A 16602-nucleotide genomic window follows, 5' to 3' on the forward strand; every position below is an offset into this window, starting at 1 on the left:
ACTTCTTGCAAAAGCTCCATGCTGGTATCTACAGAAAAATCTCGCATCTGAAGAAAAGTAATTGGTCAGACAATCCACAGGAGACCAACCATATGCTCCTGGACACTACCAGCTAATTAATAGTGACACAGAATCTAGCAGACAGATTAAAACAGTTAAGGCAAAATGCTACATTCTCAGTACATCACTTGACCAAGGCAACACCGGGAGCATTAAGTGGCTGTGGACAAAGCTGGGAGTTCAGGTCCTACTTCTGTGGTTTTGGACACATGCAGTATTACAAGGCACAATATGAATAAAGATGAGGGGAAAAACACCAACAGCACCCCTACAAGCAATCGATTTGCAAAGCCACCAAAGCCAACAACAGCTGTTGTGCTGAAGGACTTCTCTACTTGCCCTGAATTTTCCTTCCTTCCTTCACTAAGCAATTGATCAAACCACTGGTTTTATCTTCCATCCACACCAAGATGAATCCTTCATTTCCAGTCACACACTACACTCTGAAAGTTTCCTGGTTCCCCACCTCCCATAGTAAGGGACAGCTTTTCCCCAGGACACAAACTGAGCAGGCCTGTAGATTACTCTACTCTAGAAGCCCTTCTTCCCAAAAGATAGCAAACATATGCACACACATTTTAAACAGTTTGAGCAGAACTACTTAAAAACAAATCCGTCTTTAACCTTAAGTCCTTCCATATAACAAAACATTTTTAACACAAGGGTAAGAAGTTACTACATGTCAATATCTCATTCAATGGCATGAACATTTTTGCCAGGTCTATTTCATAAACTTTCCCCTCCAAAAAACACAGACAAGCATTTACCATAGGATAAGTATATGCACATGCAGAGTTGCCATGCAACTGCTGGCACAACAGTTCATCATCCAACTGCCAGTAGACGGAAGGTTACACATCACTCTTTCAGAAAGAGAGGCTTCAAGTTGTCTTGCATTGCCACGGGGGAAGAGCTTGAACGTAGGCAGCAGAAAGACAGTTTGCAGCATTATCTTCTACCAGTAACTGTACACGTGAATGGATAATCCTCAACTGATAAATACAGTTTGATTAAAATGTGCAGTGATTTCTTTTCTTATACTTAGGAGGTCTTAGGAGGAAAGAAGGGAAAAAAGTAATGATAAGCATTTACAGCAGTCACAAGAAAGAATTTACGGTAGTAAAAGGTAGACACAACAAAGATCCTTACCATTTTTTCTTAAAACACAAATAACTTTCTGGTTGGAGTATTTGTTTAAAAATAAAGAAAACAAATATCACTCCTGGAGATAATATTCTGCTCTTAGACATATTTTATAACCTCAATGTGCTCTAATTAACTGTTTTCTTAGAAAACACATTCAGTTTGAGAAAATTTATGAAAATTACTGAAGGAAATATGGGCATAGCTTTCTAATATTTCAATTTGATACATTTTCCTCTATATTACAGAGAAAATTTGTATTTATAATATAGAATTTTTCTAGTTTATATTTATTTTATATTTATATTATAGATATATATCTATTATTTTATATTTATATTTTTCTATATAAAATTAATGAATTGGTTCATTAAAAAATGCATAAATCTAACATGTGCCTATCAAAAAATTTTGATGTCCAAAGTGAATTACGAATTTTAGCAAGGTTGAAACTAAGTATTTCCAAGTCTCTAATATACTTTATTTTTAGAATCTGAGGTTACAAAGTTACTTCTAATGCTCCTTTAAATTATGTTTTAATTAGTTTTTAAAGAAGAATATACCCTCCAGAATGGACAGTCAACATTGTAACAGCTTTAAATCTCATTATATAGAATCTGAAGAAACGTTGGATAGTAACAGCCAACAAAAATGTTAAGAACAAGAAGCTAATAATTTCATAGGTATATAAAGATACACTAACAAGTCTGAAAGACATATCACGATTTCCTAATATATAAACAATAAAAGATGGTAATCATATATACTACTTAAAAATTGTAAATTCATCCAAGTAATAAATCAGTACGTAACAGCTGGTTCAAGTGCTTTCTAAAAATAAGATCGCTGTGAAGTATCAATGTTTAATGATAGTGAGTGGAACTCCCTGGTATATAAAATTTAAAAGATTTCTAAAGTATCTGTAGATTTTAAGAGCATCAGATTTCCAGAGTAAAATTCTGAAACCAGTGCTATGCCTGTTTTATGCTGCTGGCTAAATATAAAGCAGGTTTAAATGTGTCAGTGGAGCAAGCAAAGGATTCTTTGCTGGGGAAAAAAAAAAAAATTCACCACCACATATTTCTGGATCTCTGCCCAGTCAGTGACACCTTGAATAAAATCAACAAATGAAAACACTTAAAAGATGGCACAACAAAATCAGACACGTACAACATAGTAAAAATAATTTGGAGATGCATACACTTATCAGCATTTATAAATTATCCTTGGTTCAGGAGAAAAGAACACAGAGAATAATTCAGTAGAACTGACAAACTTCAAAGCAACAACCTTGAAAACTTGTCTGAAATGGCAACATGGACAAGAAAAATCCAAGATCAAAAATGTTAGCATATAGCAGGTCAAAGCATTAAGAATTTCACATTGTGCAGCTCAGAGATTAAGGCAGATGGAGCACAGCATTATCTGGACTGAAGTATTTGGTGCACAAAAGGTCCGGGGATTATAATGAGCCTCTCGTGGGTACTACAACATATGGAGCAGAGATGCTATTTAGATAGCTCTCCATGTATAAAATGTTTATTTTTTCTTACACTTGCCTGCACATTAGAAGACACTGTTTATCAAACAGCCTGCAGAAACTCATCAAGTAACATTCAGAAAGCCCCAGGTTACAATATATTTGCAAATCTAGGTACTTAAAAATTACCCACAGAAGTATGATAGGAAAAAAGGCTGTAAAAACAAGGCATTAGCAGTCATCCACAAAGGAAATAAAATGGCCCCTGATGTGCTTCTACAAGAAGGCATGTGAGGGAACAGGAAGGAGGGAATTACAACCTATATGCAAAACAATTACCCAGCCAAGACTGCTATGTTAGTTTGAAATGACCTATTTGATCTAGTTCAGAAATTCGTAACTATACTATATACAGTTCCGTAAATAACCAACTTATCTGTTAATCACAATATGCATTTTTCCATAAATCAATGGCATCACACTAGAACTCGGGTATATATGGTTTGAAAACCAGGAAGACTTTCGTAACAGAAAATACCAAAACACATGAATGAGCCCAATCCTGTTGCATGCTATAAAATATAAAACAAAGCACAAAAGCTTTTGTTTTAAGTAAGACTGGTACAACTTGAAGAGAAGGTCTAACAACCGTGATGAACAAGATGCTGCTCAGTATAAGGATTTGCGTGATCTTTTTTACACGTGCCTTTTCAACAATCTTTCATGATACAAGACCAGAGAGAAGTACTTCCATGCAGCCTGACCCTTATTTCCCACTTTAGTTATACATTTCAATAACTTTTACATTAACTTTTTGTAAGTGTGCAACTATGCAGACTTTTTAGTAGGTTAATTTAATTCATATAAATTTATCCAAGTACAGGCTGATGCACATAGATATGATGGTAATGACTGTCACAGAAGAATCAAAATAGACTAGTCTGTTTTCATTTTAAAATACTGTCTAGTTCCAGAAGGAGCCCTCATTTACCCTTCACTAAACACAAGTCCATCCTGGTATTATTCCATCATAGTGGTGAAATTTCTATTCCATTAATGTATTTACACCCTCCACACACATTTTCCTCACAATATTCCTCCATCATATTAATGTCCCTGTACTCCCTGGCACACGGTCATTAAAGAATACTGCTCTGTTACAAGTTTGGAAATGCCACAGATCACGGAAATGACTGTTGCATTACTGAAGCAGGAAATCCTAACCTAATCAGCATTTTCAGTAGCTACGCATGTATGCTCTGCTGTTTTGTTTCTCCTAGGTTAGTCATTTTGTCCTGATACCTAGATGTTTTATTTGTTCCAGATATAAAGCAGCAGATTTTGTTAGCCTCAACTCCATTATATACCATTTTCTTATGCCCTAGTTTGAATTAAAACAATTACGATTTCCATGCAATAGCTCCCATCACTATGAAATATGCAGAATTTTTTCCAGTATACCACAACACAGAACAGCAACAATAAAAGTCCAGTTTTGTAACCTTCTCAGAGCTATAACATGCATAAAAGTTCCCAGAAGCAGACAAAAATAGATCAACACAGTGAACCTTCAACTTACAAACCACATCAACACAAAAAAGCTTAAACCACAACAATCAGCTACCTAATCTGTCACAGAATTATTACGGGGTGGGGGGGGGGGACAAAACAAAACAACCCCAAAAAAACAGTTTAATGTGGAACTGATTCTTCTTTTAAGCTAATATTACTACATGCCATCGCTGGGATCTATCCCACATACAAAGGCCACATGTTGGTTGTGCTAGAAAGAAATTCATATTGTTTATTCTTATCAATTAATTTCATGTCTCAAGGACATGAATTTTACCCTCATGGACAACTGTGTATTTCCAAACAAAACATTTCACTCTCAAAATACAAAGCAAAAGCAGAAGAAAATGTAACTGCAGACGAAAGGTACTCTCAGCAATTAAAGCAAGAACTAGTTCAGAGCGGAGAATAATCAGTCACCCCTCAGTTCTGACAAGTTATTCAGGATTTTGTTTCATGCATGTAAGCAACCAAGAAAAAGAACAGTAATATGACCACTTTTCTATGGGTATTGCGATACAAAAAAAGATCAGTAATTGTTATAAATTAGATCTTTTCAGAGCAGTTAAACTTTAGATGTAATGCAAAGTCTTCAAGTATTATCCCACAGGTGACTGGCAGAGTACCAGTTGTTCTAACATAAAAGATAAAATAATTGCTTTTACTCATGTTTCTGTATCTTCAAAGAAACTAATAATCATTCACATATACTGAACATAAAGGAAAGTACTAAATTACATCAATTTTGGAACACAAGTGAACAACGTAACACATATTTAGCTTCTTGCAACTGAAAGTTCTGTGTCGCCCTTCAGCTTAAAGATTCAACACATGCAAAGTAAGTTAACTTTATAAATTGAAGTGCCCTTTGCAAACAACTACCAGCTGCTGTTATGTTTTGGTGTCGAGCAGACTGCATAAATGAGGTGGTGTCTCCAAACTCACTAAATTTGTAAATTATATTTACAGTAAACAATAGCATAACCTTTGATTTTCAATTCATTTGCATATTTATCTAGTCAACTCTCTGGATTCTTTCAAGTACCATGAAACTGTCATGACAGTTGTGGTTATCCAGAATCAAACTCAGGCAAAAACAACAAAAAAAGGGAGAATTCAGTTTTAACCAAAATATATCATGTTAAGTATTCATATAACATCGAATAAGCGGCCTAAGAATAACAGTATTCAACTGAAAACACGAATATCGCCAGAAACAAACTCTTCTAGAAGTTTTTGCATTTGGATTAAGAACAAGTAAGTTTAGTACAGAACAGGAAAGTTTCTTCTAGCCTAACGGAAAAATCATATGAGCAAATACAAGAAACAAGCTTCGCAGCTACAAATCTTTCAAGAATTCAAGTATGTATTGAGTGTATAAGGACAGAATAATAACTGACAATAATATTTATTATGGTATGAATAAATAATTCCAAAAGAAAGAATAGAGAGAACGTATTCAATACTTGAAAGGTATTTTCTATTTTGAATGTACTTTAGAAAAGTAACTAGTTCTCCTACAACTACTGTAAAGGCTTTGTGCATACTTCCTCAAAACAGTGGGGAATTAGAACTGACTCTCCAACATAATATTCCCATGATACCTAGCATTAAGACCTGATGAACCAACTGCTTACTATCTACTATCTGTGGCATATTAATAAACTGAATGTACAAACTAATACGTAAAATTCTGCCTTCAAAAACAACCTCATTTATTTTAACAACTCAGGTTTTATCCTTGAACATTAGAGGTCACTGTGGGACTTTCTAAGAGCGTACCTAGTGTACTCTCTAATAACCATTCACCACCATATTGATTTTGAGCCTCGGATTTGTGACAATGTCTCAACTGCCATATAAATGTCTCAGTTTAACAACTCAAAACAACTAAACCCAAATACTCTGAGGAATACAAAATTAATAATTTTATTGGAAAATGAACAGTAAGAGCATCTATAGCTACATTAGAAAAGCAAAAAGTTATTTTAGTATTTGCTGATTCATTTCTGGCATAAATTGGTAACTTCTTCAAAAAGCAAGAGACAGATTATCCATGAGGCCGTTCCCCCTTGTATCTAAGACTCTCATAGTTCAGGAACACACCAGTTAAAAGTACGAAATCCTTTTGACAGAGAGCAGCAGCACACTATTTATGCAAGTCAGTATCTGGTTTCTCCAGCAGGTCAGGACTTGCAGCGTACACTCCAGGCAATTACAATTAATATTTTTCCCTAATACATGAACACAATTATATTTCTCAATTTTAAAGACTAAATAATTTCAGTTGAAAAACAAGCGAAAGATTTCTGTAAAACTGCAAATGTTCATTCTGCGCTGACTGATACTGGTTTTAGATTTATAACTAAAACTTTTTGGTTTCAGCTAGTCCAAGCTTTATAATTTATATGATATGAACACTAAAATATACATTTTTCAGCTGAACTTGGTTTTAGAATTTCAATCACTCATTTTCAAGTGTGAAAATAAATTTATTTTTAACAGAAAGAATTCTAACGCATAGGAACTAGGATTTATTTATTCTTGCCAAGACTTCAATGAGGATGAGAACCTCCAAAAATTTTTTATCAGTTAATAGAAAAATTGTATGTTTTGGCCACTAATTAGAACTGCAACTAAATTTAATTGGTCCAGAAGGATCTTAAAATCATGCAGTGCAGATCATGTGGCATATAGAGTCATTGCTTTAAAATTATAATGTCCTGTTGAACTAAAATCAAAGCATCAGGACCCAGGTATTTCAGAAGCAGTTGGAATCTGTGGCACACTGGTCAACTTATAAAGATCTCAATACAAAATTCCAACTGTGACTGTGAAACCATTTAAATCTTAATTATTGTTCAGCATGATTTAAATATTATTCTCATGGATCTGGATACCACCCACTACTATACCATGTATATAGTTATTTCCTATCAATTCCAGGAGAAAATTTATTTCAGTAACCAAACACGTTACACAGAAGAATCCGTAATTTTAAAAGTAAAAGAAATGAAAGACTCCTAGAAATCTCCCAATCACAGTAGTTTAAAATGTTATGTTTTTTTACAAAATGCAGGTGGATTCAGTTACAAAGCTGCATATTGGAAAAACCAAGTGTAATTTAAAAGTCTTCTAGAGAAATTATTTCATTTAACCTGAAAATCCCCAAGAGATTTTGTCTTCCAAGCATATTCTGTTGACAAATAATTGCTATTTTCTTCCTAACTGAACAATGAACAAGTATGTGTGATGTACAATTTTTGGAAGAAAAAGAAAATAAATATGTGCTGGTACAAGAAAGTTACCTAGAGATATGTAAAGCAGCTTTCCTAGACCACCTCTCTCCTTTTTTGGTATCTCAATGTACTCAGTTAATTCCAGTTCAATGGAACAGCAATGATATGATAAAAAAAAAAAAAAAATCACAATGGAATACCGGCTAATTAAAAGATATTACGCAGTTAGAGTCTACTTGGTGTTCAGCTGCAGTTTTTCTATCTAAGCTTTTCATTGACTTAAAAAAAATTAATTTTCCTTAAAAAAGATAAGAACACCACAGAGACATGTCTAGGAACTGGCTGAATCTCTTCAGCTTCAAGCATTGCGGCCTTTATACAGAGAAGCATTAAACCGAGAACAGGTTGAAGTACCAGACATGGAAAAGCAGCCACTTTAAGATAAGTTTTATCATTATAAACCAAAATAATAATTTATCTCTCAGATGTCCAGGATGTAGGGTAACAGGACAGCCACTGAATCAGGATACTAGAAAACTGCCATTAACTGTAGTCCTCATAGGACAAATACAAGATCAGGTAGAAATTCAATAAAAACAGGAAAATATGTTAAGTAAGAATTGCATCCAGTCCAGGGCCAAGAAGAGTGCACAGCAGAAGTCCCAGTTGCAGACAAAATGCAAGTGAACCGAGGAGCGCAACCCCCACGTCACGTTCAGGCCCCCGTTCCCTCCCACACAAGCAAACGCTGTTCACGTTGCTTCACTGCTACCCTGCGGCGCGGCCACGAGTCCTCCCCTATCATCGCTAACAGTCAGAACACACAGAGCAGGACAGTGCTTCACACCATTAGCTTTGCCACTTCTTTTTAATCCAGTCCCTCCCCACTGCGAATGAATATCTCGGAGGAGAGGGCACGGGAGGAATCCTACACGAGACCGCGGCACGCCAGGTCCTCAGGAGCGGCCGAGGGACCCGCGGCTGCCGGTGCCTGGCCCGGGCAGCCGCCAGGCTGCGCGCCCAGCACCCAGCGGGGCCGTGCCCGGCCACCGCGCCCGCTGCCGCCGCCCTCCCGTCATGACGCCACACTTCCGCGAGTATCATCATCCACCCGGCGGCTCCTGCGGCCGCACCGCCCGCACCGCCCGCCTCGCCTCGCCTCCGAGCGGGGAGCGCCCCTGCAACCAGCGGGGAGGCGGCTGCCGGGGCGGGGTCCCCTGCGCCCCTTCGCGGCTCTCGGCCCCGCCCGACCCTCCCCCGAGGGACGGCACCCCCCCAACGGCCGCCCCCGCCTCGCGCGGGCGGAGGGAGGGGCGGGGCAGAGGGGCGGCACCGACCGCCTGGCGCGCGCGTGGGCGGGGGCGCGCTCGCGGCCGGGCCTGCCGCGCGGCATGCGTCCCGTTCCCCCCCCCCCCCCCCCGCCCCTTCCCCTCAGGCCCGTCCCCGCTCCCCCGCCACGTCCTCGCCCCGCCACACGCTCCCCGCCCCGGCTCTCCGCGCTCTGAGCCTCTGAGCCCGCCCGGCTTCCGTCGCCCCGCCCGCCCGCCGCTGCTGCCCGCTTACCCCTTCCTCCCTGCGGCGCGGGGCGGGCCGGTAGCGCGTCCGCCGCGCGCCAGCCGCTCGCGGTCACGTGGGCTAACGGCTGCGGCGGCGCTGGGCGCGGCGTGAGGAGGCTGCGGGCCGCGCCGGGGCAGGGCCGCCGCGCTCCCCCGGAACGGCGGCCCGGCAGCGGCCCTGGCGCGGCGGCCGGGCGGTGACCGGGCGGCACAGCTCCCGGCGCGGTGTGAGGGGTACCCGGCTGCCGCGGCGGTGCGCCGCCGTCCGTGCGGCCTGACTGGCCTGCCGTGTGCCAGTCACGGAGCAGACTAGGCCCTTAACGAAAAATAACGTGCTTGGTCTGATCGTCACGTTCAAGTCTCTGCGTTTGCAGATTGTGTAAGAGTCCCCGAAAACTTGCGGCCGTTGGATTGCAGCAGCCGTGATTTTCTTCAGTGATGATGGAGATCCAAGCGCACAAAGGCTCCACCGTTGTGGCCATTCTTTGCAATCAGATAAAAATAAGCGGCTTTGAATAATAATGTGTAATACTGGAATTTTTACATAATATTTCACTATAAATCAGTTGCGTAAGCTGCATGTATTGTAACCTACCCAGAAATATGCAGGTTTCTTGTTCAGCTGATGATTTTCGTAGTGCGTACCAGATTTCACCTGGACTGATGGCAGCCACGCCTGCTGCGCGTCACAACTGGCTGCGTTGTACTTCCAGGCCTGTGTTCAAGAATGGAGGCTGATTTTTCCTGTCTAGTGCAAATGGATACATAGGGGTTTGCGATTTCACAGTTGAGTGTGTTTGGTTGTTTTTGTCAGCTGCCATAAAAAGCGCAGGTGCCAGTATAGTCTGAAGTAAGAGGTTTTCGCAGATAGTTCATATACCTTCAAGAGTCGATGGGCAAGTTCATGGTGAAGAAATCCATCAAGGGTTATTATGCACATACAGAAACTACCTCTGGCTCAGGGAGTCCCTAACGTGGATCTTGGGAGATACTGCTACTAGTCAGGCCACTGCCAGAAACTAAGATGACACCTCTGTCTGACTGTGTGCAGTCAGTTATTTGTCATTTATTATTAAAATGTTACTTTTAAGTTCAAATATAGAATTTTTTATAACTGAACTTATCTTGACTTTAAAGCTCGCTGTGAAATTATGAATGCATACTTGTCTGTAGTCTGACCACATCTTTTTACCAAGGTAAAATATTCTTTCCATAGTTTTTGAGATAGGAATCAACTATCTCAGAAGACAATACTATAGAATACTTATTAATGAACTGAATTGGAATACACACTCTAAGACCATTTTTTAGTACAAGGCTCTTGAATTATGTGTACATAATCTATAGAATTTTGTTACACACCATTCCAAACCCAACATTGCCAGCCTCTTGTCAAATCTGAACCCTTCAGCAATGCTTACAGCTTTTAATACTTAAAACATTTTCCCAAAAAACAGAATTAGCTTTATTGTGCTTTTATTTGCTGAAATAACGTGATGCCAACATATTTGTTACCTAGTGTAAACCAGTGATTGTTACCCTATTTCATTTTTTGTTTTCCCTTGACATGTTTTTAAATAAGCATTACCTTTACAATCAAATAATTCTTACTAACGCTTTGTTGCTGATTACCCTTTACTTACTTAATGCATTATTTCTTTAACACATTTGAGTTGTGTGCTCACTGTAAGATTCTACAATAAGCCTTTCAAGTGCATTGTGCAGGAATAAATACAGTATTCGGCTGCTGGTATCCACCATCTTCATTTTCATCACCCGTAATGTAAATATTTTAACTGGGAAATCTTCACAAAATGTTCAAAAATATTGCTGTGAAACACGATATTATACTTCCATTTGTGACATTAGAGAAACATCTTACAGGAATGTGCCTCGATGTTTCCGTGCATTCAGAGCTGTCGACATGAAGTATTTCCCTCGGAAACTCCTGAGCTGAAACTCTTCTCTGATTAAAGACTTTTGCTGTAAACCTTTCAAGATCAGATGGTGGCTTATCAGCAGTTTTCTTCATTTTGAAATTATGCATGTGCTAAACAACTAGCAGGAAATACCCATTCTTCATTTATTTGTAGGTAAAATTATTATATTATTTGTAGATAAAATTATATTTATCAAACATACCAGCTGCAAATGATGCATTACTAATGTTCACATCATTTTATTTTTCTTCTTTTTTTTTTTTTTATAAGGATTCCTACTGCAGTTATAGTGCTACCTAGAAGTAGAGAATAGTTTATTTTGCTTTCAACTCTAACAAATAGCTACTGAAAATGTTTTGCTGGTTCCATGCTTTGATGCATCAGTGGCTGAAATAAAGAAAAAGCATGCCCTTTTCACCCACCTCTTCAATTGCTTTTCGGCTGAGAGTACCACTAAAGCGTTCTTGGCAATCCATAAAACTTTTGTACCACAGTATCCATTTAAAGGACTCTCAGCAGACTGCGGCAAGCTTTGTGCTAAAAACACGTTTAATTCAGTTTCCCCTAGCTTAATTTCATTTTGCATTTTAAGAGCATGGAAAATCTATAGGAGATACCCAAGAGCAGCTGTGCATTAAAATCAAGTACCATACATTTGCAGATACAAGTATCTGTAGGGTATTTAAGGCCTGTTTATCTTCCTCCATATATTAAAGGAACGAATGTTTGAGTGGTGTTGAGTGTCCTGTTCTGAAGCGGTGTGCGTTGGAGGAGAATATTGGGCTGGGTCCGACAGCCTGAGAGTGCAGAAAAGGTGCTGGGAAAAAAGGGGATGAGCACTGGAGCCACAAGATCAAGAAGCCTGATTGCTTAAATGGGTATTGCAGATGAACGCTTCGTATCATCCAGCTGTGGCTTCGAGGACAGAGGGCAGCAATGAATGGTGTGGCACAAAAGAGGGCAATAAATCTTAAACCTGCTGTTGTACTGGGAAAAAAGCGATCGTGGCATCCTCAATATTATATTATTACACATCTCCATTTTATTACATGACTAGGCACCTAGCCCCTGCTAGCTTCTGGGCTCTGATAATGCCTTCTGATAAAGGATTACACACTCATTTTTGTGGGGTTGTTTTTTTTTTTTCAAATGCAAGTTTATATCCAGTGGGGGTTCTCTACCCATATATATATATAACAGACCTATCTATATATGAACTATTTGTCTCAATTTCCTGTATGTCAAGGAGGCGACATAGGGCCCTTCTAGGACAAGATTAATCTCCTTCACAGGTGGGTGTTGCAAAGAAATCAGATCAATTGCATTTTAAGAAGAGCCTGGTTCTCCTCAGTTGCTACTGAGTGCATCTTGATAACTTACTCAGGTGTAGACACATACAGGGCACTCGCTGTGGGAGGAGACACATCCCACCTTGCCTGTGCCAGAGTTCCCAGGGTCCCAGCTGAAGGCTGGTAACCAAAACTGGTGGGAGCACAGGCCAAAACTCCCTGACTGATGTTGGTACCTGTGCACTTACCCGTGGTTCAGTGCTCTTCGCTTACGCAGAAAAAGAAAAAACCTGGTTGTGTTGATTATGACGCTGTATGGAAGTTACCATATGAAGATCTTTGGGCAAACATTTCTGTTCCTTGGTGCTGATACTTTTTTGACCAACACATGCTGTTTACGTTATGCCTCATACATACTGAAACACCACCTGGTCAGAATAAAGTAGATTTTGCTTCCAGTTGGTCAGGCAGGCAGCAGAGCATAAAACTGTAGTGACCTCTCCATCGGGGAAAAAGAAAAGGATTGAAACACAAGAAAATTATTCCTGAAATCCTATCATTGGTCAGGGAAACTGGCATAATCTTTGAAGGGCAGAAAATATATAAATAACTTACAACAGTCAACTTCATTGTGTGAGCTTTCCTCAAGGAACAGTTATTACCCTCAGATTCTTGTCATAGGAAAAAAGGAAGCAAATATGATTTGCAAAGTCAAGAGTCTGTTGTCAGTGTAGGTAAAATCTTGACAGGCTAATGAAAGAATTATCAGTCCAGATCTAATAATTACAGAACAAGAAAACAGTACAATTACAGGAAATAAAAAATCTCAATAATCACAGAATCATAGAATCGTCAAGGTTGGAAAAGACCCTTAAGATCATCGAGTCCAACCGTTAACCTATCACTGCCAAGTCCATCTATACCGTGTCTTCAAGCACCACATCTATCCGTTCTTAAAATACCTCCAGGGATGGAGATTCAACCACTTCCCTGGGCAGCCTGTTCCAATGCCTGACTACCCTTTCGGTGAAGAAGTTTTTTCTAATATCCAACCTAAACCTCCCCTGGCGCAGCTTGAGGCTGTTTCCTCTCGTCCTATCACTTGTTACTTGGCAGAAGAGACCGACCCCCACCTCGCTACAACCTCCTTTCAGGTAGTTGTAGAGAGCAATAAGGTCTCCCCTCAGCCTCCTCCAGACTAAACAACCCCAGCTGCCTCAGCCACTCCTCCTAAGATTTGTGCTCTAGACCCTTCACCAGCTTCATTGCCCTTCTTTGGACACGCTCCAGCACCTCCATGTCCTTCTTGCAGTGAGGGGCCCAAAACTGAACACAGTATAATACAGTTAAAAATCTTATACAAACTTCCTAACATCCACCTCTCTGTCTCTGGTGTTATGCTTACCCTTCTGTTGCCTCCATCGGTGCTAAGGTGGCTTGGTTCAGTGTGGTGGGAATTCTTTGTCCTCTTTGTTATCCCTAGAACTGGCTTTCCCTAGCTCTCAGGTCTGTGTATTTTTAACTGACCGCAGGTGACTCGTTTACAACCCTGAGGATTCCAGTGTCATCTTGTGCCTCCCCCCACTCCTGTCATACCCTGACTGTAATCCCCTGCATTGCATTATTATGGTAAGGGCATAAACATTTTGTTCTAACAAACAAGTGACTGCTTAGTACCACTTATTACCACGTATTATGGCTGTATGACACAATTATATAAAATTACACAAAAGTAAAATATAGAATAATAGAATATCTCAAGTTGAAAGGGACCCGTAAGTGATGTTGGTAAAGATTAACCTTGCTCATTTTTATCCTAACAATATTAGGGCATCATGAAACAGGATATATGTCTTAAAACAAAGAACTCTAAAGTGAATGATAGTTTGCTTCGCTAACGGTCCGTGAAGGACTCCTTAGTGTCACCAAAGTTAAGTGAACTTAGGGGAAAGGTAATTCCGGCAGGGGGGGATCAGGACGACCAACTCAAGGACCACTCACTCAAGAAACCCACCGACCCAAAAGATTAAGGAAGTAAAGCTCTCGAGAATTGTAGTGAGCATGCGTAGTAATTTACATGGCAGGCGAAGAATTTTAACCAATCATTTAATAAAGTACAATGAATATGTATTAGGTGATTGTATAAATAATTGTTAGTTTACATCAACAGTGTGCTGGTTTGTACCATGCACCCATATTTGCGCATTTACGTAATAAAGGAAAATACCTCGACTCTGTGTGTGAATTGGGCAATGCACACCGGGTAACGGACCCAAGTTTTTGGGACAACATAAGGATCATTGAGTCCAACTCCCTGCTCCTCACAGGACTACCTAAAACTAAACCACATGACTAAGAGCATCATCCAGACGCTCCTTGAACTCTGACAGGCTTGGTGCCGTGACCACTTCCCTGGGGAGCCTGTTCCAGTGACCCACCACCCTCTCAGTGAAGAACCTTTTCCTAATGTCCAATCTGAACTTCGCCTGACGCAGCTTCATTCCATTTCCTCGTGTCCTATCGCTGGTCACCAGAGAGAGATCAGCATATTAGACAATTACCACCTGATCATTAGAAAATTGTTGTTAGAGGTAAACAAGATAAAACAGAGTTGCAGGCATGCTAAAGCAAGCTCAGCAAAGCCCAACAAGTCCTGAGGATTTGCGAAGTCAGTATGAAGCTCATGTTCTGCTACTAGCCATAGCAATACTGTATTTACTGAGCTACCGGGCTACCGGGATCCTAAATATTCAGAAATGTGAAAGTAACTCAGCCTAATCTTACTTATCACTTGATAGTCTTAAACATATTTAATCAACAATAACTAACTTAGCATTCAATTTTTATGTGTAATGTGTAAACCCTTATCTTCCTTTTAAGTGAGGAGTAAAGGTTGCAAAGGTTATTAACAAGAAACAAATGTAGAGCAATCGTTGTAGATTAGTAAATGCTTGGCATAAAGCAGCCAACAGTTACACTGCTATTACATACAGTACATTCTTTCAGCACTGTCAAATTTAAAGGGTTAAATTTACCTGAGCGGAGTCAGTTTTTCTTTGCTGTCCTTTCTCATTATACAGGCTTATTTCTGAATCGTTTCTCCTGTACGTGCATTTTAAAGGAGTGTAATTAACTGTTTGCAAGTTGTTAGGCAGCTGATGAAGTGTGAACTGGGCACTGATTTGTTTTCTTTATTTACAGGTTTCCCATAATACTCTGATGAGAGCAGGATATTGAAGGTCTTTTACCCTTTGTATTATTCCTTGTTTTTTTCATCAGATTAAGTGATTTGTGAAGCCATTTGCAATTCCTCAAATTCCATTAACTGTTAGTGTCCAGGGAAGTCTTACTCAAAAAAAAAAGAGTGTTGAAACATGAGCACAAGCAGCACTCCTGTCACTAACGTAAATAACCAGGTTAAGGAAGTGTCGCTTTTATCGGACCTGTAGCAGCACATCTGCCCACTCTTAGCTTGTTGTTTAAAAATACGCTGGTTTTGAACATCAGAAAAGTTTAGGAACTTTCTGTTGTTCATTACTCAGTCCTCCCCCACCTGTCTGCTTTCCACTAGAGAGAATAATAATTGTGTGGGGCAACCCACCCTTCAACCAAGCGGCAGAGAAAGAGGCATTTTAAGACAGCTTCATCACCTGAGAAACTGTGGCCTCACCCTTGAGTATCTACCCTTGTTAAAGGTGTGTGCCCTTGAATGTTTGTAGCCACCTTTATTTTAGCATTATTTCTAGCAAGCATAATGAATAACTTGCACCCTAAAAAGGCCATCTTCTTATGCATGTACATTCCTTGCTTTTACTGGTCCTAGTCCTCCTACTGAGAGTTGTTCTCTGTGGGTTAGAGCAACATGGTTTGCGATACTGTTTGCGTCCAGATTGCCTCCAGGTTGTCCCACACACTTTTTGTCTGCCATGAAATGGGTTCTGGTGATACTTCTTCTGAGTCTAGTCACTGGTCCCACAGGCCAGCCGACCTAATAGGAAATAGGGGTGTCATGAGTCCTTCTTAACCTGTAGTGCCGGTGCCTCCCATCAGAAAGTATTATCATTTATTTTACACTTAAGTCTGTATTATTTTTGCTGTCATAATTTCCTCAAATGTTAACTTATGCTATGCAACAAAAAAAAAAAAAAAGCCCTTCCTGTCGCATTTTTCTCAGTGTCACACTGGTTATATCAACCCTGACACTATAGCTGGAGGAGGGCGAGTGAGAGAGCAGCTTGGTGGGCGTCTGGCAGCCAGCCAAGGTTAACCCACCACGGTCCCACTGGCAGCCCCAGTGGGGGGACTGTGGGAATGAATGCTCTG

At 40.1% G+C, this 16602-nt stretch overlaps 1 protein-coding gene across 1 annotated transcript in view; it reads right to left on the reverse strand.

Annotated features, from left to right (window-relative positions):
• The window catches only part of IMMP2L (inner mitochondrial membrane peptidase subunit 2), a gene marked incomplete at its 3' end in the record, with an annotated part of 475151 nt that extends 466033 nt beyond the window's left edge, over window positions 1-9118 (reverse strand). Inside the window, exon 1 of the mRNA XM_082311230.1 lies at window positions 9058-9118. The remainder of the gene's footprint in view (window positions 1-9057) is intronic.
• Between the last annotated feature and the right edge of the window lie 7484 nt (window positions 9119-16602).

Source organism: Platalea leucorodia, assembly GCF_965183815.1.
Source record: "Platalea leucorodia genome assembly, chromosome: 4".
NCBI lineage: Eukaryota > Metazoa > Chordata > Aves > Pelecaniformes > Threskiornithidae > Platalea > Platalea leucorodia.